This window comes from Pogona vitticeps, chromosome 5 (genome assembly GCF_051106095.1).
Source record: "Pogona vitticeps strain Pit_001003342236 chromosome 5, PviZW2.1, whole genome shotgun sequence".
Taxonomy (NCBI): domain Eukaryota; kingdom Metazoa; phylum Chordata; class Lepidosauria; order Squamata; family Agamidae; genus Pogona; species Pogona vitticeps.
In genome coordinates this window covers 167,737,387-167,765,254 of record NC_135787.1, presented here as the reverse complement: position 1 = coordinate 167,765,254, position 27,868 = coordinate 167,737,387, and positions in this window count along the sequence as shown.

The following is a 27,868-nucleotide window of genomic DNA, read 5'->3' as shown; positions in this document are numbered from 1 at the left end:
GACTCATAACCTGACTCAGTCTATACACTCATGCATAGACAAAGCCTTAAAATCAGATAACTTATGTGAAGAGCACTATCAACTGCTTTGTGTGGCCAGTGCTATTCTCAACACTGAAGAAGATGAAGCTGCCCCCAGGGGAAAACACAATGAGAAGTGACACAAGGGAAGGGAAATAACACATCTCCCCACCCCCACCCCAAGGCTCTGGCTGCTGCTGTTGCAACCTGAGGAGTAGTGGCTACTCAGTAAATATTCATTTGTTCCCATGAGTCTACTCCATTGTAAAGAGCCACTTCTTAATTTAAAAGGCACTACAAGTAGAACCATACAAACAACTTTGAGATATGTTAATATATTATGTCAAAGACCTGGCCCATACAGAGTTGTTCATAATGTTGATTTAAGCAGGAAACAAGAAGGCTGACAAGTAATCCTTTCTAATATTTTTTTCTTAGCTTTTTTTCCCCTTAGGTTCTACAACATTCAAGGCAAAGCCTCAACTCATATAAATAGTCTTTGTGAAAATGTCCTAGTTTGTTTTTGTCAGTCCCGTTCTTGTTTTGCAGGTGGAGATGTGAACGTGTGAAAGTTACTATTTGGGCTACATCCTCCACGCTGGCTGGGAGAATCTAGGACTTAACAGTCCAGAGAAGCAACATTCCTAAGTTCTACACCACATTCTCCTATATTGACCATCATGAAAAAACAAGAACACTTTTAAGACTAACAGATGCATTTCAAGGTAAGCTTTTGTGGATATCAACCCACTTCCTCAGATATAGAGTAGCTAAAAGCCAGTCGTAAGCCACAGCTAGAGTAGGCCCATTGAATTAATAGGGATTTGGTAAATCAATGCCTATGTTCCCTTGATTCAATGGGCCCACTCCACCTGGGACTTATGACTGGATTTCAGCCACTGTGTATTTGAAGATGTGGATTGCAATCCACAAAAGCTCACCTTCAGATCAATTTGATTGTCTGGAAAGTACCAGAAGACTTCTGTTTTTGTTGTTCCCAAACCAGATCAACATGGGTGCCTCTCTGAAAATAACAATGGTTCTGTTAGCCACACATGAAGGAGATAGTGTGTCTGAAGAAGTGACTTTTGGTCTGTGAAAGCTCCACCAAAACAAATGTTAGTTTTTAACATGTCACAATATTTTTTATTAATTGCCCCATCAGACGTCATCTATCTGTGATGTCTTGCAGCTTTTTGTTGTCACGTTCCTCAGTGCAGTCCATCTGTTGATCCACACTGAAATGTTCAGTATATCTTCCAGTCTCCAAGAAAGGAGATACCAAGAAGTACAGCAACTATAGGACCATTGCTTTGATTTCCAGTGCAAGCAAGGTGATGCTCAAGGTATTGCAACAAATGTTTTTAACCTTATATGGAGTAAGAAATGCCTCAAGTTCAAGCTGGATTTTGAAAAGGAAAAGGCACTCAAGATCATATTGCAAATATCCACAGGCTACTGGAATGCACTGAAGAATTTCAGGAGAAGATTAGTCTATGTTTATTAGACTATAGTAAAACCTTTGACTATTTCGACCATTAGAAACTATGGATTGTTCAAAAAGAAATAGGTGTGCCTCAGCACGGGATTGTCCTGTATTTTGAACAAGAAGTAACCATTAGTACAAAACATGGAGAGACCTGACTTGAAATTACTTTTAGTGAAAATGAAAGAAGAAAGTGTCAAAGCAGGATCGCAGTTGAACATGAAGAAAACAAAAATCATGACTACAGAAGAACTACACAACTTTCAATGCAAAAATGAAGAAGTTGAAATAGTGAAAGATTTTGTATACCTTCAATCGTCAATCTAAATGGAGACACCTGCTAAAAAAATCAGAAGAAAACCGACTCATAAGGGCAGCAATTAAGGAATTAGAAAAGATAATCAAGTACAAGGATGTGTCACTGGAGACAAAGACTATCCACACTGCATTCCTGATCAAGATATATAGATGTGAAAGCTGGAAAGCAAAGAAAGCTGGCAGAGCAAAAATGATTTGTTTGAAATATGGTGCTGAAGGAGAGCTTTGCAGAAACCTTGGATTGCCAGAAAGATGAACAAATGGGTCCTAGAACAAATCAAGACTGAACTATCTCTGGAGGAGAAAATGTTGGAACTGAGGCTGTCCTACTTTGGGCACATCATTTCCTCATTCTCTGGGAAAGACAATAATGCTGGGGAAAGTGGAAGGCAGCAGGAAAGGAGGAAGAGCAAATACAAAACGGATTGATTCCCTAAAAGAAGCTCAGGCTTGATTTTACAAGAGCTGAGTGGAGCTGTTGATAAGAGGACATTTTGGAGATGTCTCATTCATAGTGTCACCCTAAGTCAAATGCAACTTGATAGCACGTAACAACAAGAACATTAACATCTGACTTAAGAAGCTGAGCTCCTTGTGTGAGGGCTGCCCCAACATTCTTCTTGGTTATTGCCAATATTTGCTGAATCAAATTCAGTTATTGAGAAGTGAAAATGAAAAGGCATTTTTAGTCTGCTTCAGCTACCTATGTGGGTTCAGGATGCATTAAATCTCAAATCACAGTGTATGGTTGCTGTCTTCTTGTAGAGGAATTCACCAAAACGGCGCAGAAACAAAGAGGGAGGGAACTTGGGAAAATTGCTTCTTTCAGAGAAGCTTCAAGGAAGCTGTGGTCCAAAAGAGTATTATTCACCACCACCATGGCCAAGTTTCATATTATAGTGATTTAACCATATCAACAACAAATGTAAAAATCCAGTCTGGAACAAAAGTGGTGAAGAGATAAAACATTAATGAATCTGGAACTGAGATTCAAATTACACATCATGGTGTTCATATATAATTTCCTTCCTGACATTCTAAACCAAATCAATCACACAGGCTCCAGTTTCCAATAGCAAACATACTTGTGGCTAGAAAGCAATTTCTTGTTCTCTTCTCTGATATTTTCCCAGAGCATGAAAATATTACCCATTTTTTACTACAATTCCTAGTATCCCCACAACTATCTAGGGGATTCTGGGAATTGTAATCAAAAACATTTCCAAGTTCTGCACTTCCCCACCATTCAAGAATTGCTGCTTGCTTATAACGCCAAAGTGACAAGGAAATGAGTATGCATTCATCTTGAATGTAATCTTAAGGGAGAAAATCCAGCAGAGAAGAGAGAAGGGCTGTTCCTCTCTGCAGCCCTCTCTGGTTCAGAATCAACTTGGTTTATGTATGACTAAACATGATTAACGTCATCTGTACTATGAGTTTGAGATACCAATAAATCCGACTCAATTAAGTAAGGCAGAAAATAGTGTATCTAAGTATGACTGGGACTCAGGAAATCCCAATCAATTAAATCAAGCTTGAACCTCAAAGGAGAAAATGATCAAGCTTATTCACCTTGATTGTCTGCAAGGCTAAAGCGAACAACTCACTGTATGAAATTACTGAAATGATAGGCGTAGGTAATCCTGTGCTACACACCTTGGAGCAGCTTCCCTTTCTGATTTGATCCATCTGCATGCAAACATGATGTTCAAGAGAGAACAGAGGTTGTTCTTAACCTTATATTAGGAAGCAGAGCATGTTGCATCCATATGCTCCTGATGTTCAGGGGGACACATAACTGAGCAGATTCTCCCATGCGTCTGCTGTGTAGACTAGATCAGAGATGTGCAGCCCTCCACATGTTGGACTGCAAACTCCATTATCCCTTACCATTAGCTGTACTTCATAGGGCTGATGGGAGCTGCCATCCAGCTACCTCTAGATCAGTGGTTCTCAAGGTGGAGTCCCCAGATGTTCTTGGACTGCAATTCCCAGAAGCCTTCACCATTTGCTGTGCTGGATCTCTGGGAGTTGCAGTCCAAGAACACCCGGGGACTCAAGTTTGAGAACCACTGTTCTAGAGTGGTGGTTCTTAACCTTTGTTACTCGGATGCTTTTGAACTGCAACTCCCAGAAACCCCAGCCAGCACAGTTGGTGGTGAAGGCTTCTGGGAGTTGCAGTCCACAACTCCTGAGTAAGCCAAGGTTGAGAACCAGTGTTCTAGAGGGCCACATGTTGCTGACCACTGGACTAGAAAGATCTGCTGTGTAAATGTTTTTAAGAAACTGTGATGTTTCTTTTTTGCTCTCCACACTGAAGAATGAAGCTGACATTGAACAGAGCCATTCCATCTATCATACCCTTCTATTTATTTTCACATGACAATGGCCAGATTTGCACTCTCTGTTTCAGAGGAGGATCAGAGCTCTGGAGAGCCCAGGCTTAGTTGGATAGGGGAGAGGAGATCTTGTATTTATTTATGTTTAAAGTACTTGATTGTTTTTGTATTATGGAAAAAAAATATCAGAGCAACGTAAGAACTTATTGCTAAAGGCCATTTCCCATGTTACTTTTCCCTACTGACTGAATTCAGGGGAAGAGAAATCTACAGATGCAGCCAGAAAGCATAAATAGGCATGCATCATTGTTCTGTGCAGCTGGCCAGGCATGGCTTGTGGGGCTGATCTGTATGTTCAGGAAACGTCATGTGGTAGAATCCTAGCTACTTGAGAGTACGTATGAGGGGTCCTCATATTAAATCTCTGATATATACAAAAAAACAAATATGCAATAGAATTGGCATCAGAGGTTGTAAGTAAATGGTTTTTTATAAGGCCACAGTTTCAACCCTTGACAACTACAGGCTGAGCTGGAAAAAAAATTCTCCATAGAACCCTCGTGCTGATGCCAGTCAGAGCTGGCAATACTGGGTTAGACGACTAATAGTTTGATTCATTATCAGGCAGTTTCCCATGTTCTGTGTTTATACATCAGCCTTCTCAGCACCCATTGCATCCTCATTCAGCAGGAATGGCTCACTGGAAGAGATCACTGGCTTTCCACTGCGGATCTGGAAACTAGAAGGCCCTACACTAAACAAGTTTCTACTTCAGGGAAAAACATGTCAGTCCTCGCCTGTACAAAGGTGAGTCCTCCTCACTGCCTTTTACTAGCATGGCCATCATTTTTGATACATGCTATATAGGAAGATTTAGTCAGGCTTTAGGGATAGGGGAATGCCATGTTAGCTTTTACTGTACCTCTCTCTTCTTCAAGGAAAGCTGCCCTTCGGAAATACCTTTCATTACAACAGGATAATCACAACAATGTATTGTTGTTGGGGGAAAAAACACCTCTTGCCTTCAGCTACCATGAGGCTTGTGTCTATGGTTAGAAGGAATGGGGCGGGGTCAGAGATGGGTGACAAATGAGTTCAGCATTCCTGTGATCAAAAAAATTATGGTGTTCTGACCCTGTGACCATTGACTCTGTTTTACCAGAGTTTTGAAGCATTTTGTTGCTAGTGGCAAAAGATTTCTTCTGTTTTTGAGTTTTAGAACTGCAGAGCTGGAAAGGACTGCATGGATCATTGAGTCCAGCCTTTATCTAAGAGGCACAGTGGGGATCGAACTCTCTCCCTCTGGCTCTGCAGCCAGGATGTTGTTGTCTCTCTTGTTTTTGTGTGTTTTGTTTGTTTCTAAAGGAATGACCACACTTTGTTTTTCCTGAGTTGATGAGAACTTCCCTATACCCCATGCTGGTGTTAAATCACTGCTGTGGTTCGCACAGAAACAGCACTGTAGCACTGAGCTAGGAGAAAATACACATTTAAAAAAATACAATTTACAAATTGCCTTGCAGTTTTAGTCCTTACCTGTGTAAACAAAAGGCAGACAAAAGTAGTGCCATTCACCCACCACCACCACTCCCCATTCTATGTATCATCTGCTTTCTCATCTGGATGTGCCTAACAACAACCTTAAAGGACCCATATAGGTGATAACACCATTCCAAAGCAAGGCAAAATAATGTAAGAGGAAATGCTACCAAATACATAAATAAAAAGCCATGCCAGCTGAAGAAAATATAGTCCATATATTCATGCCAAAAGTTCTTTTTTTCAAACTCTGAGCTTTACTGCTCAGCCAAGGCTGTGTTGGACAAGGATCCCTAAGAAACGGTGGTGATGGAGACAGGTCACCGTGAGGCAAGGACAGAGCCTGTCACACTAGTGGCTTCATGGTCTGTCCAAATTCAGTGTACAGACAACCTTCGAATGTTACCCTTGGGAGGGGAAGAATTGCAAGTTTCTTCATTCTGTTGAGTGACCCAGTGCACAGTTTTTCTTGTTAATTAAATACATACATCATTTTTACTGTTTGTGTATGGCAGGACACGTGTGGCTGCAGTGGGACAGGCTTTTGTACAAGTGGTTCTTGACATTCAAGAGTCCTGAGGGGCAGTGGAGCTGATGGCTTGCAACAGTACCTGTTCGCTTCTTTGGAAAGTATTTAGCTTGACTCTGTCCTTTTGTACTTTAATGATTTTATGCAACAAAGCTCCAGCCGTCCAATATACTGGCTTTTCATTTGCCACAAACTTTGTCCTGTCTCACTTGAGTCCACCTGTGTCATTATGAGCAAGTACCTAGTCCTTAGCCAGCAATTTAAATTGTCACAAACATCGCTTTTTAACTGCTGCACTAGGAATTTGCGAGATTTATTATGTGATTTTTTAAAAATATCAGCAGTGTCGATACCATGAAAGTTTGGAAACACAGAACTCATTGGGTCGACTGTCATGACAGCTTCCCCCCTTCCTTTCCACAACAGAGAACACGTCATCCTGTTAACACATCACTGCTGTTTTATTTATAATGTTGTTATTCAAGATCTGAGTAATGTTTTCAAAAGTGTTGTGTTTTCTGCTTTCTAAGAAGGCATTATCATTCCATTTTGGCTTTGTAATTCAGTTGTCAGTCCCCCCCCCCAAGGCAACAGCATCCCTCCCACCCAAAGGAAAAGGGTGTCTGTATGAGGAAATATACCACCCAGAGAGGACAAAAGATACAGATTTACATGCAATGTGCAGGCCGGCCAGACAGACAGACAGACAGACAGACAGAGAAAGAGAAAGAGAGAGAGAGAGAGAGAGAGAGAGATGCAATTAAGAAATAATTATTTTTATTTAAATAGAAATACAGTGCATCTCGACATAGCCGGGATCATTATGGCCAGGTGACTATATCTTGTTCTGATATCTTGTTCAGCTGGTAGTGGTTCATGGGCAGCTTTAAGGCCCACTGCTCTGACTTCTTATGCCTTTTATAAAATTACATTTTAAACAAATTTTGACCCAGGAAGCCCTTCGAAAAGAAGATGCTTTCCAGGAGTGAAAATATCAAGGTGGTCTTGCAACACCTTTAAGACTAATCAGTTTTATATGGCATGAACTTTCATGGACATAGCCCACTTCTTCAGCTGTGTGGAAAACAATGTTTCTGGTTATGAAAGTGTGACAGAATGAAATAGGATACAGGAAGTGGAAAAATATACTACTGCAACACTCTCTACATAGGGCTGCCCTTGAAGTCAGTACAGAAACGTCTGCAGGTCCAAAATGTGATGGCCAGACTGATAAAACAAACCAGCAGACATGAATACATGCTGCTGTATAGTTCAGGGGCTTAGATATTTGGTTGTGGAGCCAGAGGTTGGAAGTTCAATTCCCCACTGTGCTTTCTTTACAGAAGATGGACTCAAAGGTCCATAGGGCCCTTTCCAGCCCTGCAGTTCTAACCTTCTGAGATTACTATCCCCAGTCTTGACATATCTTCAGGGCTCCCTATTAGTTTCCATCCTCAATTTAAGGTGCTGGTCATAATGTATAAAGCCCTTAATGATTTAAGACTTCAGTAAATGTTCCCCAAAAGCCAATGGGTGGGAACTCTGGATCAGTTGCATGGCCCCAATCCAGCGCTCATGGCCACACAGCTTAGAGGGAATGTTGATCTCATTATGACATCCAAGTAGTCTAAAAAAGCCAAGACTAGGAACTGAGTTTTCTAGGCCATGGCCCCATCCCCCTGGAATAAGCTTCCTACAGAGATCCACCAGTCTCAGTTTTAGGAAGTTAATTAAGATAGAATTATACTGCATTAAGCTGCCTTCTACTAGTAGAGAATTGAACAACAAACATGAATTTTTAATAGACGTTAATAGAGAGGCTGGGTAAGCTTTTGACAAATATTTTCCTCTGTGTGTTCTTAACATGTTAAGAGGCTAAGCATGTCACTTTATATCTTCCCATTCTAACAATTTTGATATTTTCCCCATGCCTTTTAAGTAAGGCTAAAGATTATTTAAAGTTATAAGACCTTCTAAAGTATTCTTTGCTATTTAAATGTGCCTTTTTAGGCTGTTAAGCTTTTTTATTTTTAGATTTCAGCATTATTTTTATTCTGTTTATAGCCTACGTTTTGTATTTGAATGTCTGGACTCTGCAACTTTTCATAGTTGTAAGACTATTTGGATGGATATAACACCTGTAACTTTTCATAAATTGCAAGAATATTTTTATGTGCCTACATTTTTCTTCATAACTGTGAGACCTTTGGATGTTACAACTCTGAAGTAATTTATGATATGGAGTATAAAAGCAATGTACATAATAACACTTGTAGAAATAGACAAGCGGATGTTGGCTGGAATTATTGAAACAATGAAAAAATTTATGCTTTGATACTGAGATGAATATTGATATGATTATCCATGATTGTTTAGTTTTATTCTGGGATTAACCCTTAACTGGGGTATGTCCTGAGGAATACAGTCTCTACCCCCGGAGGTCTATGGAATTTTTGTAGGCCTCTTGGGGAGGCCAAGCATACAAATTCTGGATGGGACACAAGATTGTGAAATAAAACAATCAGATACTGGTGATTTGGCCTTAACTGACTCGTGGGAAGCCTGGAATGTCTAGGTGTCTGAGGTAACCATTGAACATTTCTGACCCATGTTAATAGCACAATTGTCATTTTCTGCATCCTGTTTCAGTGTGCTGCACCCCCATAACTAAAAGCTCTGTACATCTATGCCTTTTGCTTCAATATTATTCGCCACACATCTGAAGAATATCAACAAGAAACACAAAACAAAACAAAAACAACTAAGACAAAGATATTGTGGTGCCTAAAGACTAACTGTTATGTTTTAATGGAAGCTTTTGTGGAACAAGTCCACTTCTTCAGACATAAGAGTAAGAAAACAGAGACTACATGGGAGAATGTTCATACAGGGCTCTAAGATAAAGGGCTAGCGGTGATTGGTAGACAGAAGTTGCATTTCATACCTAGTAATGATTTGGTATTCAGTTCTAATCTTTTGAAGCTTTGTTATGAAAACAGCAAGAACGCTTAATGGCTAAAGAAAACAACAGCAGAAACCACATGTGATAATGAGTAAAGAATCACTGGCTTTACTTTTGAAGTTTATTCTGTATAGGTGGCTGTGGTTAGACGGGAGGTTAGATGAGAAGGAAAATGGCAGCACATAACAATATAATCATTGTAAAATTTCACATTTGCTAATGGCTTAAGAACGCTTGGCTAATATTTAATCCATTGAGATTAGTATTAAACATATGTACTATATATATTTAATCTCAGCTCTTTCCCTCTGGATTCTTATTCTGTAAATTTTCTTCTCCATAATAGCAACTTTCAAATCCTCTGAAGAATGTTCTGGTAGACTGAAGTTATTTGAAATAGGATTCTGAATATTGCCATTCCTGATGTATGATTTAAGTCCATTAATTCTTTTGCATGGAGATTGTCCTGTTTGTCCTATATAGAGTGCAGAAGGGCATTGCTGGCAAAAGATGGCATCAATCACATTAGCAGAGGAACAAGTAAAATGCCATTTTTGTTGTGTGTGACATTGTTGGGACCTGTGATTGAGTTCGCAGAAAAAATGTGGGGAGATAGCTGGGATCTGGATTTGCAGCAGGGTTTAATCCCCATTGTTGTACTTGTGTTGCGTAATTCATTGTGTGTCAATAGAGGTTTAAAAATTAAAAGAAGCCTGCTTCTTGGGAGGAAAGCGATGACAACCTTGACAACATCTTAAAAAGCAGAAACATCACCTTCCCAACAAAAGTCCGAATAGTCAAAGCTATGGTTTTTCCTGTAGTGATGTATGGAAGTGAGAGCTGGACCATAAAGAAAGCTGACCTCCGAAGAATTGATGCCTTTGAATTGTGGTGCTACAGGAGGCTCTTGAGAGTCCCCTGGACTGCAAGGAGAACAAACATATCCATTCTAAAGGAAATCAACCCTGAGTGCTCACTGGAAGGACAGATCCTGAAGCTGAGGCTCCAGTACTTTGGCCATCTCATGAGAAGAGAAGACTCCTTGGAAAAGACCTTGTTGTTGGGAAAGTGTGAAGGCAAGAGGAGAAGGGGACGACAGAGGATGAGATGGCTGGACAGTGTCATCGAAGCAACCAACATGAACTTGACACAACTCTGGGAGGCAGTGGAAGATAGGAGGGCCTGGCGTGCTCTGGTCCATGGGGTCACGAAGAGTCGGACACGACTAAACGACTAAACGACGACAACAAGAGGTTTGAGATGGTGGGATTGTCTGTAAGCAAATATAGGTTTGCTGCCAAGGGTTTAGAAGAGTGAAGTATTCTTCTCAAGGATGGGTTGGATAGATTGGAAGAAGCAACGCCATCTTATCAGTTCTGAGCAGAGGCCAACCATTTGATTCCACCTTTCACCTAATAGTTTCAATTCCAGCTGGTCATTACTACTCATCTGCTACAACATACTAAACATACATGATCTCCTCTGATTCTAGGTGCAAACACAGGGTTGGATTTGGTTAGCATTTGAATGACAGACTGCCAGATTATAACTTTGATCTCCAGGTTGAGCTAGAAAAGAAAGAGTTGTCACTCTTTGTCACAGTTGGCAATAGTGGCTTAGACAGATAATGATCTGATTCAGTAATATGTACTGCTATGTAACTTTAAGTACTGAGATAACTTTAAATACTTGTTTGTTTGTTTCTATCCTTGCTTATTTGCTTTTCACTTTGTGTCATATCTTTTAGGCTGGAATCTTGTGAAGGGAGGAGCCATCGTTTTGTTTTGTTTTGTTAAAACTAATTTTACAAAATCCAGCCAGGGACCTTTTTTGACTGAAGAATGTGATGAAAATATTTTACGAAAGAGAGTAACAAACAAATGTCAATATCTTCAAAAAGGTAACAAATCTTGAACATGTGAATATATTGTACATCCTGGCAGATGGGAATGGCTGCAAACATCTACTCATGAGTTTCTTAGAAGGAAAGAGGGAAGGAAATGCCTTTTCTAGCTTTTATTCTTTCTCTGACTTCTTTTTTCTGTCCTTAGGCTTCTACCCTGTTCCTTTAGTTCTTCAAGGAAACTCTCCATGTATGGAAAATGTAGACAAGCTCCAGGCATGCAGCCAGACGGAGCTAATTTGAGAACGTATTATATTGTAGCAAAGGAACTGGTTCTGCATTTTGAATTTTGCCTGGGTGTGAATATTTTCTGTAACGTTTCTGCAGTCAGGCATCAATGAGAATGTTTCAAGTCTAGCTAAAGAAACTGTTGAAATTCCTATTACAGATAGCTAGGTGCTTGATTCTGGATTCCACCGCTGGGCTGCGTCACGCGTAAAGAGTCTTGCATTGCCTAAAGATCTATTTGTTTTATTTGGCTTTTTAATTTATTATATTGTATTTTTATGCTCTCTGTCCTCCAGTTACGGGACCTGGGGCACCTCACAAATTATTTTTAACAACCAATTGAAAAACATAACAAATTATTACATTAAAAAAAGAACCATGCATTAATATTAAAACAATTAGTTAAAACTGTTAAAAACCTTAAACGGGTTTAAACAATAAGCTTTGGTTACCTTCCCAATATGGAGGATGAGTTGAAAGTGTGGAATTCCCAATGGAAATAGGTAGGGGATTTCAGGGGGGGCTGAGGAAGAGCTTCCTCTGGATCCTTCATGGGCCAGATTTGAGCCATGAGTGGGTTGGATTTAGGCCTGTACCCTTGGGTTCCCCTCCCCCGGTTTAAGAGGAACAATTAAGAAGCTCTCCATCACCTCTTCATCCCAGTTTCAACATGGAGCATCAACACACAGCACGGCTCACACAAATTTTAAATAGTTGTACATTTTGCTCCAGTCAGCTTTCAAGGTCAGTGGCTGTACTGTATTTACAAAACAAAACAAAATAAATCTGCAAATGGCAAAATGCACTTGCGCCCACAATAGGGAATATTCAGCATGACATACTTCTGTGACATTAAGTCAAGAGACCACAGAGCCATCCATTTGCCGTAACTGACCGATCTACACGTCATGTTTTTGCTTCTTGGAACATTTACTTTATGCAATATTTTAAAGCTCAAGATAGCAGAGCCAGAGGAACGATTGGAGCTAGAAGAATTTATTTTTAGAAGTAGCAAGAAAATACACCCAGGTACTGTATATAGCATATGGATGAATGCAGGGGATTAAAATGAGCAGTTTCACACTTCTCAAGAACCGTTCCATTTCTCTCTGCATTTGCAATTGTTCCCTGTCTGAAAGAAGCTGGAATCCTTTTTAAAAAAACACATGACCTCCCTCCACAGCCTACTGGATCATGAGCTCTTTCCAAAAGGCCATTAAAAATGTCTTCAGAAATTCCCTTATCACTTCTGTAGCCAGAGATTTCAGACGAAAAGTGAAACATCGCAGACACACAACAAATAAAATACACCCCCTTGTGAAAATTTATTTCATTCCTATGTACTTAATATCAACAGATTAGCTGCTTTGCATTATTAATAGCAAAACATACATTGGAGAGCCTAATCGGTTCTGAAAAGGTAATTTGCCTAAGGGTTGCTTCCTTTACCTGGAACTGAGTGTTGGCCTCTACCAAGCCAATCCCCAACAATCAGCGTTTCGAAGATCACTGGTCTGAGCTTCGCTGCAGAGTCTCACCCCAAGATAACCTTACACTAGGAAAATGCAAATGGGTTATAACATAGGAAGTCTGGGCTGCCAAGCAGCAGTTAGGCCTCTGATATAGTGGCTGAGACGCAGTTAAGGCATTAAAAACTGCATAGCATAAGAACATAAGAAGAGCCCTGCTGGATCAGGCCAAGGGTCCATCTAGTCCAGCTTCCTGTATCTTACAGTGGCCCCACCAGATGTCTCTGGGAGCACATGAGACAACTAGAGACCTGTCTCCTCATGCCCCTCCCCTGCACCTGGCATTTGGAGGTACCTTCCTTTTAAACCTGGAGATCACATATCCTCATCATGGCTTGTAACCTGTGATGGACCTTTTCCTCCAGAAATCTGTCCAATCCCCTTTTAAAGGCATCTAAGCCAGATGCCATCACCACATCCTGTGGCAAGAAGTTCCACATACCAACAACAGGGAACTGCCTTCCTAGCATGGGGGGATAGATTTCCTCATTCAAACATGGGATGAATTTCTGCAAGGATATAATCTTGTACAGTATATCCCAGAAGTGAGTACACCCCCTCACATTTCATAAATATTTTAGTATATCTTTTCATGCGACAACACTGAAGAAATGACACTTGGCTACAATGTAAAGCAGTGAGTATACCACTTGTATAACAATGTGAATGTGCTGTCCCTTCAAAATAACCCACTTATATTACATCCTTGCAGAAGGATTATATCCTTGCAGAAATTCATCCCATGTTTGAATATCACACTTCTGTGATGTACCATAACTATAGCACCAGTTGCTGGGAATTTCCCTATGGAATTTGTTCATCTATATTTATAGCTATGGATGTGTACGTAGCTGTCATAATGTATGTGCCCCTGAGAAATATCTTTTGCGCTTCCTTCTTCCGACCCAATAGTTATGGTATATGGTTCCCTGATAGTGCTGTTCATCATGGGTGAAAGAAGACCTCATCCTAGAGATGGGCACAAACCACCGAATTGGCAGTTCATGCCAGTTCATCCTTTGGCCGAACAGGCGTTTGGTGCTTCCCTGCCCTGCCACCTTTTGCGGGTGCCCACTCAGTGCCCCAGCTTCCCAGCCCTGCCTCCTTTTGCGGGTGCCCACTCAGTGCCCCAGCTTCCCAGCCCTACCTCCTTTTGCGGGTGACCACTCAGTGCCCCAGCTTCCCAGCCCTGCCTCCTTTTGTGGGTGCCCACTCAGTGCCCCAGCTTCCCAGCCCTGCCTCCTTTTGCGGGTGACCACTCAGTGCCCCAGCTTCCCTGCCCTGCCACCTTTTGCGGGTGACCACTCAGTGCCCCAGCTTCCCAGCCCTGCCTCCTTTTGCGGGTGCCCACTCAGTGCCCCAGCTTCCCAGCCCTGCCTCCTTTTGCGGGTGACCACTCAGTGCCCCAGCTTCCCAGCCCTGCCTCCTTTTGCGGGTGCCCACTCGGTGCCCCAGCTTCCCTGCCCTGCCACCTTTTGCGGGTGCCCACTCAGTGCCCCAGCTTCCCAGCCCTGCCTCCTTTTGCGGGTGACCACTCAGTGCCCCAGCTTCCCTGCCCTGCCTCCTTTTGCGGGTGCCCACTCAGTGCCCCAGCTTCCCAGCCCTGCCTCCTTTTGCGGGTGACCACTCAGTGTCCCAGCTTCCCTGCCCTGCCTCCTTTTGCGGGTGACCACTCAGTGTCCCAGCTTCCCAGCCCTGCCTCCTTTTGCGGGTGACCACTCAGTGTCCCAGCTTCCCAGCCCTGCCACCTTTTGCGGGTGACCACTCAGTGCCCCAGCTTCCCAGCCCTGCCTCCTTTTGCGGGTGACCACTCAGTGCCCCAGCTTCCCAGCGCTGCCTCCTTTTGCGGGTGCCCACTCAGTGCCCCAGCTTCCCAGCCCTGCCTCCTTTTGCGGGTGACCACTCAGTGCCCCAGCTTCCCTACCCTGCCTCCTCTGGGTTCTGCCTCTGAGTGGGTGCCCACCAGACACAGTGGGGCTGGGAAGCGACAAATACCTGTTCAGTCAAAAAATGAACTGGTACAAACCACTGGTTGAGCAGCTTGTGCCAACGTTTATGCCCGCTTGTGTTTCTGCTTAAAATTATCCATCCTTACCCTTTAAGGACTGGCCCATCTCTTTCTGGCACAGTGCTAGAGCATGCAGTCTTTTTGGGATGATTCATTGAGATGCTTAATAGCTCTTTGTTCTGCTTTGGGGATGGGTACCAAGAGTGAAAATAAGATTGCAGTGAAGATTGAAGCAGTGGCTGGATTGCACCTAAGTCTGTTTTCTCTAACTTTGTTTCGCAGGGAGGACCCGATAAACTGCTGCCATTTCCTGGCATGCCCCTGTGTTTGTTCTCATACTTGATTAGCGCAGTGTGTCTCCTCAGAAGCCCAGCCTTTGAAGAGAAGGAAAACATCATGATGGAGAATTGATTCCTTCCCCCAGAACTTCTCCATAACAAGCAGGGAATAATTCAAACTCCAACTGAAGCAAAAGGTGCTAATTGGCACCGCTGTGGAAGTCTCCTCCAAACCATTTCCAGCCCCTGAATCTTGATCTTTCTCCCAAGCAAAAAAACCAAAACAAAACAAAAGCAAGTAATAACTTGAAACCATAAAATCAGGGGTCTAGAGAGTAGTGCGTGAGTAGTTAGATATGTGTAACCATTTTACTAAAATAGTCCCATGAGAACAGAGCAGTTACATCGGATGACCATCCATCCATTTAAGACATGTGGCCAAGCTACCCATATTGTGGTGGATGTGTGAGCGGATCGTTGCATTTTTTTTTTTAAATGAACGCAGCCTTGCAAGGGAAGGGAGCTGCTAGTTTGATCACAGCAGAACTACATGGCAGAGTGTATGACTCTGTCTCTGAACTGCCCTCCAAATCTCTTCTTCTCTCTCATTCTCTCTCTCCACTGTTAGTATATGTGTATGTGTGTGTCGGGATTATAGGGAGCGATTTAACACCTTTCTCCTTCTGCACTGGTGCCCCATCAAACTAGCATCTCCCAGGAGTTGCATTTTATTAAGCTAGCATGTAAGCACCAAGAGTTGCAACTATAAATTTCCTTTTTTTCCTGTCAGCCAGATCCATCTTGAGCATTCTTTAATTTAACTATGCTGTGGATAAGAAGGAATGATGATTAGCCCTTACAACTGGCCCTGCAATGTGACTGCAGCCTGGAACCACTTGAGTCAAGGATTTGGGCATTGAAAGATGCGATTAGGTTAATTGGGGAGAAGATAAAAGGGCAAAAAAAGAAAGGAAATGGGCAGCAGCACAACTATCGAGTGTTGGCTGCTCATTATAACAAGGCACAGAAAAATACAGCAATTAAATGCATTTCAAATTAAATGTGACATCAGGGAGAGAGGGAAGAGCTTCCCCGGCCAACATGGCCCTCAGTATTCATGGTTTCAGAAATACGCAGCCTTCTTCCTGAGTAAACTACCATCGGCCATCAGCAGCAGCAGCAATAACAAACCACAATCAATTTGAAGGAAGCCCCCAGTGGAAACATTTTACTATATGGGAAGTCACCTTATACTGAGGGTCATACTAAACAATATAAATATGCTGATCAAAGCTGGAAGCACATTAGTGTTCCAACAATATCATTCTTTTTGAACTTTCCCCCCACATGATCGGATTTGCAAACAAAGTCTGAATTTATATCTGACCAATCAGAAGAGAAAGCACAGTAATTTGCAAGCTGTGGGAGACGAGAAAAGGTCACTCTATGACAGAGCAATCCTGCAGCACCTAAGGGATTCCTGTAACTAGTCATATGCCTATATAATCTCATTTCATTTGCCCCTAAGCAAGACCCTTCATTCCTTTAGCCTAACTTGTCTTATAGTGTCTGGCTGTTCCAGTCCAGACATTCAGACAGCAATCTTTACCTGCCCTAGCTGCAGATGCTTTGGATTCATCCTAAAACATCCCCAAGTGTTTGAGCCACAGACCTTCCCTTTTGGAAATATAGGGCTCATCATTTCGAACAACCCGCATTTTCAGATGATGATACTACCTGAATATAGGATTAACTAATAACAAAAGCATATTTCTGACTTGTCCTTTTGCTCCTCTTATTAAGAAAAGCAACACACTATAGGTCATCTCCTTGTGATTAAATATAAGGGGAAAGGCATGTTTTTCTGCTCAGACAAAACAAGGAGCCTTGCAGAGCAAATTACTATCAAGGTATTTATTTTTTTATATACTCTTATTTTTCAGTGTGCAGTTTCTTTGAGCGAGACTAATAGCACTTAGCAAGAACTGCACAAGTTATTGTTGATAATTGTCTCAAAATATAGTGATATGTGAGTGAAATGACAGTTTGCACCGGAGTGGGGGAGTACATACATCAGCAAACCTTTCCAAAAATAAGTTTGGCTTAGGTAACTTCATGAAAGGTCAAGAGAAGCTACAGTTTGCTTGGAATTTACAATCATGGAGAATTGGGCAGTCCAGGTTTTGACACACAGGTTTTGAGCCGGTGATGGCAGAGCAGCTCCAGACATACCTGGAGGAGAACTGCCTTGATCTGTTCCAGTCTGGATTCAGGTTGTTGTGAGGTGCCAAGACAGCACTAGTCACACTGCGTGATGACCTTCTAAGTAAGGCCAACAGGAGAGAATCTACTCTGTTGATGCTCCTGGATCTCTCCGCAGCCTCTGATATCCTCCTGGACAGGTTCTCAAAAGCTGGAATTGGGGGATCAGCATTAAGCTTCCTTGAGGGTCATGTCCAGAAAGTTCAGGTTGAGGATGAATTGCCCACAATCCCAGGAATCATCAATATCCCCTATACTCTTTAACATTTACATAAAGCCATTGGGAGAGGTCACAATTTTAAATTGTATGAGAGACTGTTGCATTTCACACCCAGCAATGACTTAAGACTCCTGTTTGGTATTCAGTTCATTTCTTCTGAAGATTTGTTCTGTAAACAGCAACAATAATTAGTGGACAATGGAACCTCAGGCTTTGGAAAACGACAGCAGGAACAAAATATGGCAATGAGTTAAGAATCACTGACTTTTCCTTTGAAGCTTGTTCTGTGGTTGGGAAGGAACCTGGCTATGGAAAATGACAGTGGATAACAGTATAATTATTGGGTAGTTTTAAAATGATTAAATGTTTGTTAGACTACGTAGATTGTACTTGCAATGTTTGTTTCAGTCTCTCTCAAACTCTTTCTCTCTTTCTCTCTTTTCCCAAAGTAGCCAAAGTTATTTCATCTAGTCTAAGTGGCAGAAATGCTATGGCAACTAAGAAACTTCTTATCTGCTAGTGATTAGTGAGTTTTGACAGCTGTCAACTATAAGGACTTCACTTTTGTGTATTTAGGTATAGGATAAAGAAGAGAAACAAGGAAGACTATGCTTTCAGTCCCAGTTGGAAGCCATCCTACAATCTAATGCCGCTATTCAGAAAGGTCTTCATGCTTTTAAAAAAAGAAATAAAGGAAGTAGCATTGCCTCACCCTTTTAGAACTAGAAGAATGGGACACTTTTCTTTTAAATTGAATTCCTGTTCTACGCGGTGCCAGCCCACACTTAGTCCAGGTTGCAGGGCAGAGGTGGAAAATAGAACTATCTTCCTATTCATTGTAATAGGGCAAGCCATCCTTTTCAAGTGCACTTAATATCTGTACGTATGAAGCCACCTTTTACCAATTCAAACATATACCACCACTCTATCTAGCACAATACTGTTTCTCTGATTGGCAGTAGACTCAAGACCTGGTGACACTGTATAAGATACAAATACCATCCAAAACAAGTGATCTGCTGCTGAGCTAGTTTTCCTCCTGAATGATACTTTGCTAAGACCAGCAAACAAAATAATCTCTTTTAAAACTCACCCACCACTGTGCCTGGATGTGAAATGATGCCTTTGTTTCTCTTATCAACAGCTTATGTAAAGGTGGTAGCATCTTCCCTATTTATTAGCAATACAGTGGACCCTCTACTTTAGGAATTAATCCATATTGGAATGGTGGCTGCAAGTCGAAAAGTCTGTAAGTCGAATCTCCATTGACCTACAATGCACTGAAAACCGATTAATCCCATAACCAGTGGTTTTTATTCTATTTTTATTCCATTTTGGTTTTTTTCTGGTCTGTAAGTCGATTCTCTGGCTGCAAGTCGAATCTAAATTTTGCAGCCAGAGAAGTCTGTAACTCGAAAAGTCTGTAAGTCGAGCCGACTGTAAGTCGAGGGTCCACTGTAACCATGCAAAACCTGAGATGGCAATATTGTACAGATCTTTCTCACTACCTAAGCTACATATTATCTTCCAGAAAAATCAGCGTGTATAAGGGAAATCACATGATCATTTCCCCCTTGTTGCTTTATCCTTTTGCATCTCCTGTTAACCCTGTCTCTGTGGGTCAAGCAAGCTACATGAGATACTGAGCTCGTAATTAAAATTGACCTTTTATTCAAGACACAGTAGGTCTTCAAGCTAAGCTCTGCAAAGTATTAGAGGTCTGGAAGTTTCCCTGCTCATTACACTCCATATAAGGTGACTCTCAGGAGACTTCCAGACCCCTAATGCCTTGCAACTCCCACAGAGCATAGGCCCACCCAGCTACTTCCCTCCTTTTCATGAAGATTCATCAAGTCAAACAAAGTCTTTATTCCTCGGCTGTAAACAATTCAAAATACCTAAGAGGACTTTGATTTTTTTGGTCCAGTCCACAGAAGTTTGGCTGGAGAAATTCCTACATACTTCTGGGAACTGTAGTCCAAAAAATTACAAAAGTCTTGTGCCTGACTTTCCCATTCATGTACCGTTTCCCTCACAATAGCTTGTGATGTGTTAATAAGCTGTTCATATTTATTTTTCCTATCTTCTTATCCCAATGTGCAAAAGACCTATAATGTTTATTAAAAATATGGCAGCCATGAAGACAAATGAAATACAATTAAGCCCTGTTAGCCAGACAGAACTTTCCATTCTGTGCTTCTCTGCACCAGAAAAAAACAAGCAGTCACTGTATCTTAAAAGTCTGAAGGACATGAAAGAGCTGCCATTTGGATGTACCCTTAGTTTTCCTAATCCTTATATTTTGAGGTTAGACTGCAAAATCATTCCATCAAGTATTCCTTCCTGCCATCACACCATCTTTGTCCAGTATTTCTGAATATCTCCCTTTCCCCCCTTCCCTTTTCCCCCTTCTTCTTTTCTGCTAGGTGTTACTGGACACTTTGAGAAAGAGTGTTCAACTCTGTACTAATTAACTGTGTGTGTGAAAAGGACAGCCTTGTTAGAGCAGGCAAAGGGCGTTCCATCATTGGTTATTATTTGACTGTAACTATGAAAACCTCAATGGCTTAGAAATCCAGCTGTGGAGCCAGAGGTTGGGGGTATCATTCCCCACTGCCCCCCCCCCATGAGTAGAGCTAGCCTGTGTAGCCTTGGGCAAGTTGCACAGTCGCAGGGCACTCCCAGAAGAAGGGAACGGTAAACCATTTCTAAGTGTTCTCTACCTGGAAAACCCTGTAAAGTCAAGTCAGAATTGACTTTGATGATGATGAAAACCCTGGACCCAACTTACTCTAAGACCTATAGCTCCAGTAGGAGCCACGTAAGAATTCAGTGGCACAGAACTTTGCAGAACTGAGATATGTGTTAGTGGGTAGGGAAACCTAATAACCATTTAAGAGAAGGAAGAGGGAGAAGGAATAGAGTATTTGGAAAAGGAGGAGGGAGAAAGAGTCATATGGAGATAAAAAGATTTGTGGGGAATCATCTCATTTTCTGAACAGGTCATTTTCTACTTTACTCTGAGACACTGGATTAGCATGTTCTTTGGGGGGGGGGTAAAAGAAACACTTTCCATGGAATTTAATGAGTAATGTCAAATTTTCAACGTAGCTAGGACTAGCTATCCATGACTCAAATGCTGTTGCTTGGTGTAGTGAATTACACTAGAGTAGGCTGATGGAATCAATGGGAATTTCGTGAGTCAACTCCATGTGTCCCATTGAGTCCTCCAGAGCCAGCACAACTAATGGAAAGAGATTGTGGGGGTTGGAGTGAAAATCAACTGGCAGGTGATACATTCCTCATTCCAGTCTCATAAGGTGATATATAAAGGATAAAGCACAAGAGGGCCAAAAATACAGTGGGGTCTTGACTTGAGAACTTAATCCGTATTGGAAGGCGGTTCTCAAGTCAAAAAGTCTGTAAGTCAAGTCTCCATTGACCTACAGTGCATTGAAAACCGATTCATCCCGTAACAGGCCGTTTTTGTTCCATTTTGTTTTTTTTCTGGTCTGTAAGTCAAATCTCAGTCTGCAAATCAAACCTAAATTTTGCGGCCAGAGAAGTCTGTAACTCAAAAAATCTGTAAGTCAAGCTGTCTGTAAGTCAAGGGTCCACTGTAAGAGAGAAAGTAAATAAAACCCTATCTGTGCTTCCTGGCCTGCTTTCATTGTGAGATTTATTGTTACTTTGTATTAATGTCTGTTGTACATAAACTCTGAGCTCTCTAGTCTCTGAAATGATACATACATAACCTTGCATTGAATTTTCCTTTTTAATTTTTTCTAATTTGGTGAGATTTTTGTGAACCCCCAGAGGGAATTAAAAATGCATCTTTTTAAAAAAAATCATCTGAGATATAAAAGTAAGGATATTTCTTTCCCATCAGTAATGTGCTTTGATTCTCCCAGAAACACCATCTTTCATAGGAGAGATAAGAAATATATGGTCTCTCAGATGTTTATGGACTTCAACTCCCATGCTCCACAACAACTGACTCTGCTGGCATGTTTTCTCTTCAAAAAATGCAGAGGGTTATAGAAACTGTACAGAAAGGACTCATGGCAGGAAGATATGGAGACAAGATAGAATGGACTTGTGATTGATCACATGTGAAATATACATGGTCCAGAAGTAGATTGCTCTGTCGGTCCTTAAGCTCAACCTAAAGTTCCATTTCCCAAACTGGGGGGGGGGGGTGTCACACACACAAAAAAAATCATGTTGTTTTTTAGTTGTTAAGTCGTGTCTGACTCTTCATGACTCCATGGACCAGAGCATGCCAGGCCCTCCCGTCTTTCACTGCATCCCAGAGTTTGGTCAAATTCGTGTTGGTAGCTCCAATGACACTGTCCAAAGATCTCATTCTCTGTCATCCTCTTCTCCTCTTGTCTTCAAACATTCCCAAAATCAGGGTCTTTTCCAGGGAGTCTTCTCTTCTCATGAAATGGCCAAAGTACTGGAGCCTCAGCTTCAGGATCTGTCCTTCCAGTGAGCACTCAGGGTTGATTTCCTTCAAAATGGATAGGTTTGTTCTCCTTGCAGTCCAGGGGACTCACAAGAGTCTCCTCCAGCAGCACAATTCAAAAGCATCAATTCTTCAGTGGTCAGCTTTCTTTATGGTCCAGCTCTCACTTCCATAGATCGCTACTGGAAAAACCATAGCTTTGACTACGCAGTCCCTTGTTGGCAAGGTGATATCTCTGCTTTTTAAGATGCTGTCTAGGTTTCTCATAACTTTCCTTCCAAGAAGCAGATGTCTTTTAATTTCAGGGCTGCTGTTACCAGCTGCAGTGATCATGGAGCCCAAGAAAGTAAAATCTGTCACTGCCTGCATATCCTCCCCTTCTATTTCCCAGGAGGTGATGTGACCAGTGCCCATGATCTTAGTGTTTTTGATGTTGAGTTTCAGACCGTTTTTTGCACTCTCCTCTTTCACCCTCATTACAGAGTTCTTTTGTTCCTCCTCACTTTCTGCCATCAGAGTGGTATCATCTGCATATGGGAGGTTGTTGATATTTCTTCCTGCAACCTTAATTCCGGTTTGGGATTCATTCAGTCCAGCCTTTCGCATGATGTATTCTGCATATATGTTAAATAAGCAGGGAGACAATATACAGCCTTGTCGTATGCCTTTCCCAATTTTGAACCAATCAGTTGTTCCATATCCAGTTCTAACTGTTGCGTCCTGTCCCACATATAGGTTTCTCAGGAGATAGACAAGGTGGTCTGGCACTCCCATTTCTTTAAGGACTTGCCATAGTTTTCTGTGGTCCACACAGTCAAAGGCTTTTGCATAGTCAATGAAGCAGAAGTAGATGTTTTTCTGGAACTCTCTGGCTTTCTCTATAATCCAGCGCATGTTTGCAATTTGGTCTCTAGTTCCTCTGCTCCTTCGAAATCCAGCTTGTACTTCTGGGAGTTCTCGGTCCACATACTGCCGAAGCCTACCTTGTAGGATTTTGAGCATAACCTTGCTAGCGTGTGAAATGAGTGCAATTGTACGGTAGCTGGAGCATTCTTTGGCACTACCCTTCTTTGGGATTGGGATGTAGACTGATATTTTCCAATCCTCTGGCCATTGTTGAGTTTCCAAACTTGCTGGCATATTGAGTGTAACACCTTAACAGCGTCATCTTTTAAGATTTTAAGTAGTTCCATTGGAATGCCATCACCTCCACTGGCTTTGTTGTTAGCCAAGCTTTCTAAGTCCCACTTGATTTCACTCTCCAGGATGTCTGGCTCAAGGTCAGCAACCACACTATCTGGGTCGTTCTGGACATCCAGATCTTTCTGGTATAATTCCTCTGTGTATTCTTGCCACCTCTTCTTGATGTCTTCTGGTTCTGTAAGGTCCCTACCATTTTTGTCCTTTATCATGTCCAACTTTGCACAAAATGTTCCTGTAATACCTCCAATTTTCTTGAACACATCTCTGGTTTTTCCCTTCCTGTTATTTTCCCCTATATCTTTGTACATATTCATTTAAGAAGGCCCTCTTGTCTCCCCTTGCTAATTTTTGGAAGTCTGCATTCTATTTTCTGTAACTTTCCCTATCTCCCATGCATTTTATTTCTCTTCTCTTCTCTGCTATTTGTAAGGCCACGTTGGACAGCCACTTTGCTTTCTTGCAGTTCCTTTTCTTTGGGATGCTTTTTGTTGCTGCCTCCTGTACAATGTTATGGGCCTCCATCCAAAGTTCTTCAGGCACTCTGTCAACCAAATCGAGTTTGTCAAATCTGTTCTTCACTTCCACTGTGTATTCATAAGGGATTTGGTTTAGATTACACCTGACTAGCCCAGTAGTTTTTCCTACTTTCTTCAGTTTAAGCTTGAGTTTTGCTTTGAGAAGCTGATGATCAGAGCAACAATCAGCTGCAGGCCTTGTTTTTGCTTACTGTATAGAACTTCTCCATCTTTGGCTGCAGAGAACATAATCAATCTGATTTTGGTATTGCCCATTTGGTGATGTCCATGTGTAGAGTCACCTCTTCTGTTGTTGAAAAGAGTGTTTGTGATGACCAGCTTGTTCTTTTGACAAAACTCTATTAGCCTTTGCCCTGCTTTGTTTTGAACTCCAAGGCCAAACTTTCCTGTTGTTCCTTTTATCTCTTGACTCCCTACTTTAGCATTCCAGTCCCCTATAATGAGAAGAACATCTTTCTTTGGTGTCAGTTCTAGAAGGTGTTGTAAGACTTCATAGAACTGGTCAGTTTCACTCTCTTCAGCATCAGTGGTTGGTGCATAAACTTGGATTACTGTCATGTTGAAAGGTCTGCCTTGGATTCGTATTGAAATCGTTCTATCATTTTTGAGATAGTATCCCATTACAGCTTTCCCCCCTCTTTTGTTGACTATGAGGGCTACTCCATTTCTTCTATGGGCTTCTTGCCCACAATAGTAGATATGATAATCATCTGAATTGAATTCACCCATTCCCACCCATTTTAGTTCACTGATGCACAGGATGTCAATGTTTATTCTTGCCTTCTCCTGTGTGACCACATCCAGTTTACCAAGGTTCATAAATCTTATATTCCAGGTTCCTATGCAGTATTTTTCTTTGCAGCATTGGACTTTCCTTTCACTTCCAGGCACGTCCGCAGCTGAACGTCTTTCGGCTTTGGCCCAACCACTCCATTAGCTCTGGAGCTATTTGTACTTGTCCTATACTCTTCCTCAGTAGCATGTTGGATGCCTTCCAACCTGAGGGGCCCATCTTCCAGCATCATATCTTTTAACCTTTTGTTTCTGTCCATCCAGTTTTCTTGGTAAAAATACTGGAATGGCTTGCCATTCCTGCTCTAGGTGGATCGCGTTTATTTAGAATTCTCCACTATGACCTGTCCATCTTGGGTGTCCCTGCATGGCATAGCCCATAGCTTCTCTGAATTACTCAAGCCCCTTCACCACAACAAGGCAGCAATCCATGAAGGGGGGGGAACACCCATAGTAGCTCTTTTTAAAAAAAGTTTTCCATTGTAGCACTATGAAAAATCATAGAAAAATGTTAATTAATTGAAACACTGATACCACTGCCTGTACTAATATATGAGGTAAATTGGGAATTTAATAAAAATCTGCAAAGCAATGACAGTAAAAGTTCCATCACCATAACACCTAATTTCCTAAACTGTCAAAGACATCAATTAAACAAGCCAAATATAACAGCTTAGATTTTAAGAGCTTACTAATATACATGAGTCTTCCCCTCCCCCGTTGTCTCTGAGCATGTTAATAAAGTAATGTCTTGCCAAACATTTTCCGGAAGCTCATTCCAGAATATGACACAAATTTATTTACCAATGGGAAAATAGAGTTGTTAATTATTATTATTTTTAGCAGCAGTAACAATATGAGCTGCTACAGGAAGCCATCAGAAATATTGCTCCAGTCTCAAAAGTAGATTGAACTGTTTGTAACAGTTGTACCCTGTTTCCCTGAAAATAAGACCTAACCAGAAAATAAGCCCTAGTATGATTTTTCAGAATTCTCGTAATATAAGCCCTGCCCCAAAAATAAGCCCTAGTTAAGTGAAACCCTGCCCTCCACCATTATGCAGCATTGTGCAGCAACCAGAAGAAGATGACATGACTGTAAAATAAAACATCCCCTGAAAATAAGCAGTTTTTTGGTTTTGTTTTGTTGTTGTTGTTGTTGTTGTTGTTGTTGTTGTTGTTGTTTTGAGCAAAAATATAAGACCCTGTCTTATTTTCAGGGAAACACGGTATTGACTTTTTTTATATTGAACATGGATATATATGCATATACCTGTATTCATATTCTGGATGGACAGAATTTAAGGATGAAAACATTCAAAAATGGCAGAAATTAAATCTGGCAGTTATCCCAGCTGTAATCCTGTTGTCCCAACAGCACTGACTCTGCCATTGAAGAATACGAGATGGAAGTTCCACTCAAGGCATGCATCTTTCTGTTGTTACATGCTTTCAGTGTATACATAAGAATGAATAATAGCAAGGATCATCAGACTTTCAACCACGGAGGTTTCACCACCATAGCATTAGATTATGCTGACTCAGACACTGTGCTAACACCCACATTAAACAGCTTGTTTTACTGCTGTATACATAATGCAACTAGCACAAGAGTGATTACCTGTTATAATTTTGTGTTTTATGTCTTCTGACTGCAGCCAATGATAAACTACCCAATTCCTTCAAAATAAAACATAGACATACAGGAAAGGCTGGGTTGGCACTACTTTTTGGAATATAAAAAAGCCGTCTAGAGTGGTCGAATCTGACCAGATAGGCGGGATAGAAATGAAATAAATAAATAAATAAAAATAAATAAAAAAGTTACTTTCTAAAAGTAATGTGTTTGTGTTACTAGTTGCAGTATTTGAAAAGTAAGTTGCTGTTGTTATTCCCCACAGTTATAATTATATAACTGTGGGGAATATAATTTAGAAAGTAACTGTGTGTGTGTGTGTGTGTGTGTGTGTGTGTGTGTGTGTGTGTGTGTGTGTGTGTGTGTGTGTGTGTGTGTGTAAAATGTCAAAGTATGTCTAAAAATGCCTGAAATCTAGTTTTGAAAAATTACTAGAAAATGTTACTTGATAACCATTAGAGGGAAATCTTCATTGCTGGAGTCTATAGTGTTTAGTACAGTGGTGCCTCGCTTAACGGGCACCCTGTTTAATGACGAATCTGCATAGCAATGCGGATTTTGCGATTGCAAAAGCGATCGCATTGCGATGTTCCCTATGGGGAAAAATCGCTTTCCAATTTTTCCCATAGGCCCCATTTTCCCCCAGCTGACCGGCGGGGGCTTCGGAAGGACCACGGGGGAGGGCTCCCCCGCGGTCCTCCCAAAGGCCCCATTTTCACACAGCTGATCGGCAGTTCCAAAATGGCCGCCAGATGAAGAAAATTGCCGCCCGCAGCTTTTTCGCGCCGATTCCTCGCTTACCGAGGCGGCGAAAATGGCGGCCCTATGGAGGATTCCCGCTTAGCGATGAGTTTACCTCCCATAGGAACACATTAAATGGAGTTTAATGCGTTCCTATGGGGTTTTCCGTTCCGTTTAACGATGTTTCCGGATAGCGACGTTTTTCCTGGAACGGATTAACGTCGCTATGCGGGGCACCACTGTATTTGGGTTTATTTACAGATGTTCAGATTAAGCATAAGTGAAAGCAGAATAAAGACTAACAGAAAGCCAAAGAGCCTTCATTACACAACTGATCTCCAGGGAGAGAGAGCAAGAATCCCAGCATACTGTAAGATCATAGAACACCAGACGAAGCTCTCTGTCTCGATGCTTTTCATAATCTCAGACTGCAGGTTTTTTTCTTCATACATGAAACATCTGGATGACCTCATCCTCCAATGGAAAGAAGGAGGTTTTGCTTCTTCTTAAGCTCAGTTTTTCCTGTTCAGAACATTTCAATCCCAACACAATTTGTCTAAACTCCTTAGTTCCCATGGAGCCACACTGCTCAAATTCCAGTTACCAAACTATAGTTTCCCTAACAAAAGACATGTGTAGCACAGAGCTTGGAAAAGTTCCTTTTTGAATGTCTACTTATAAAACCCCTGAGCCAGCGTGACCAGGGGCTGTTGTGTGGTTGAAATTTCACTGTTCTTGAGAACCCTATTTGAAAACCATTGGACAGGGAAACCCATTGAATCATTAAACTGTAAGTTTACAACTCTCACTGACTTCAATTAAAATATATATTCAGTTCTGCATAAAGTAGATTCAAAAATGGTTTACACCAG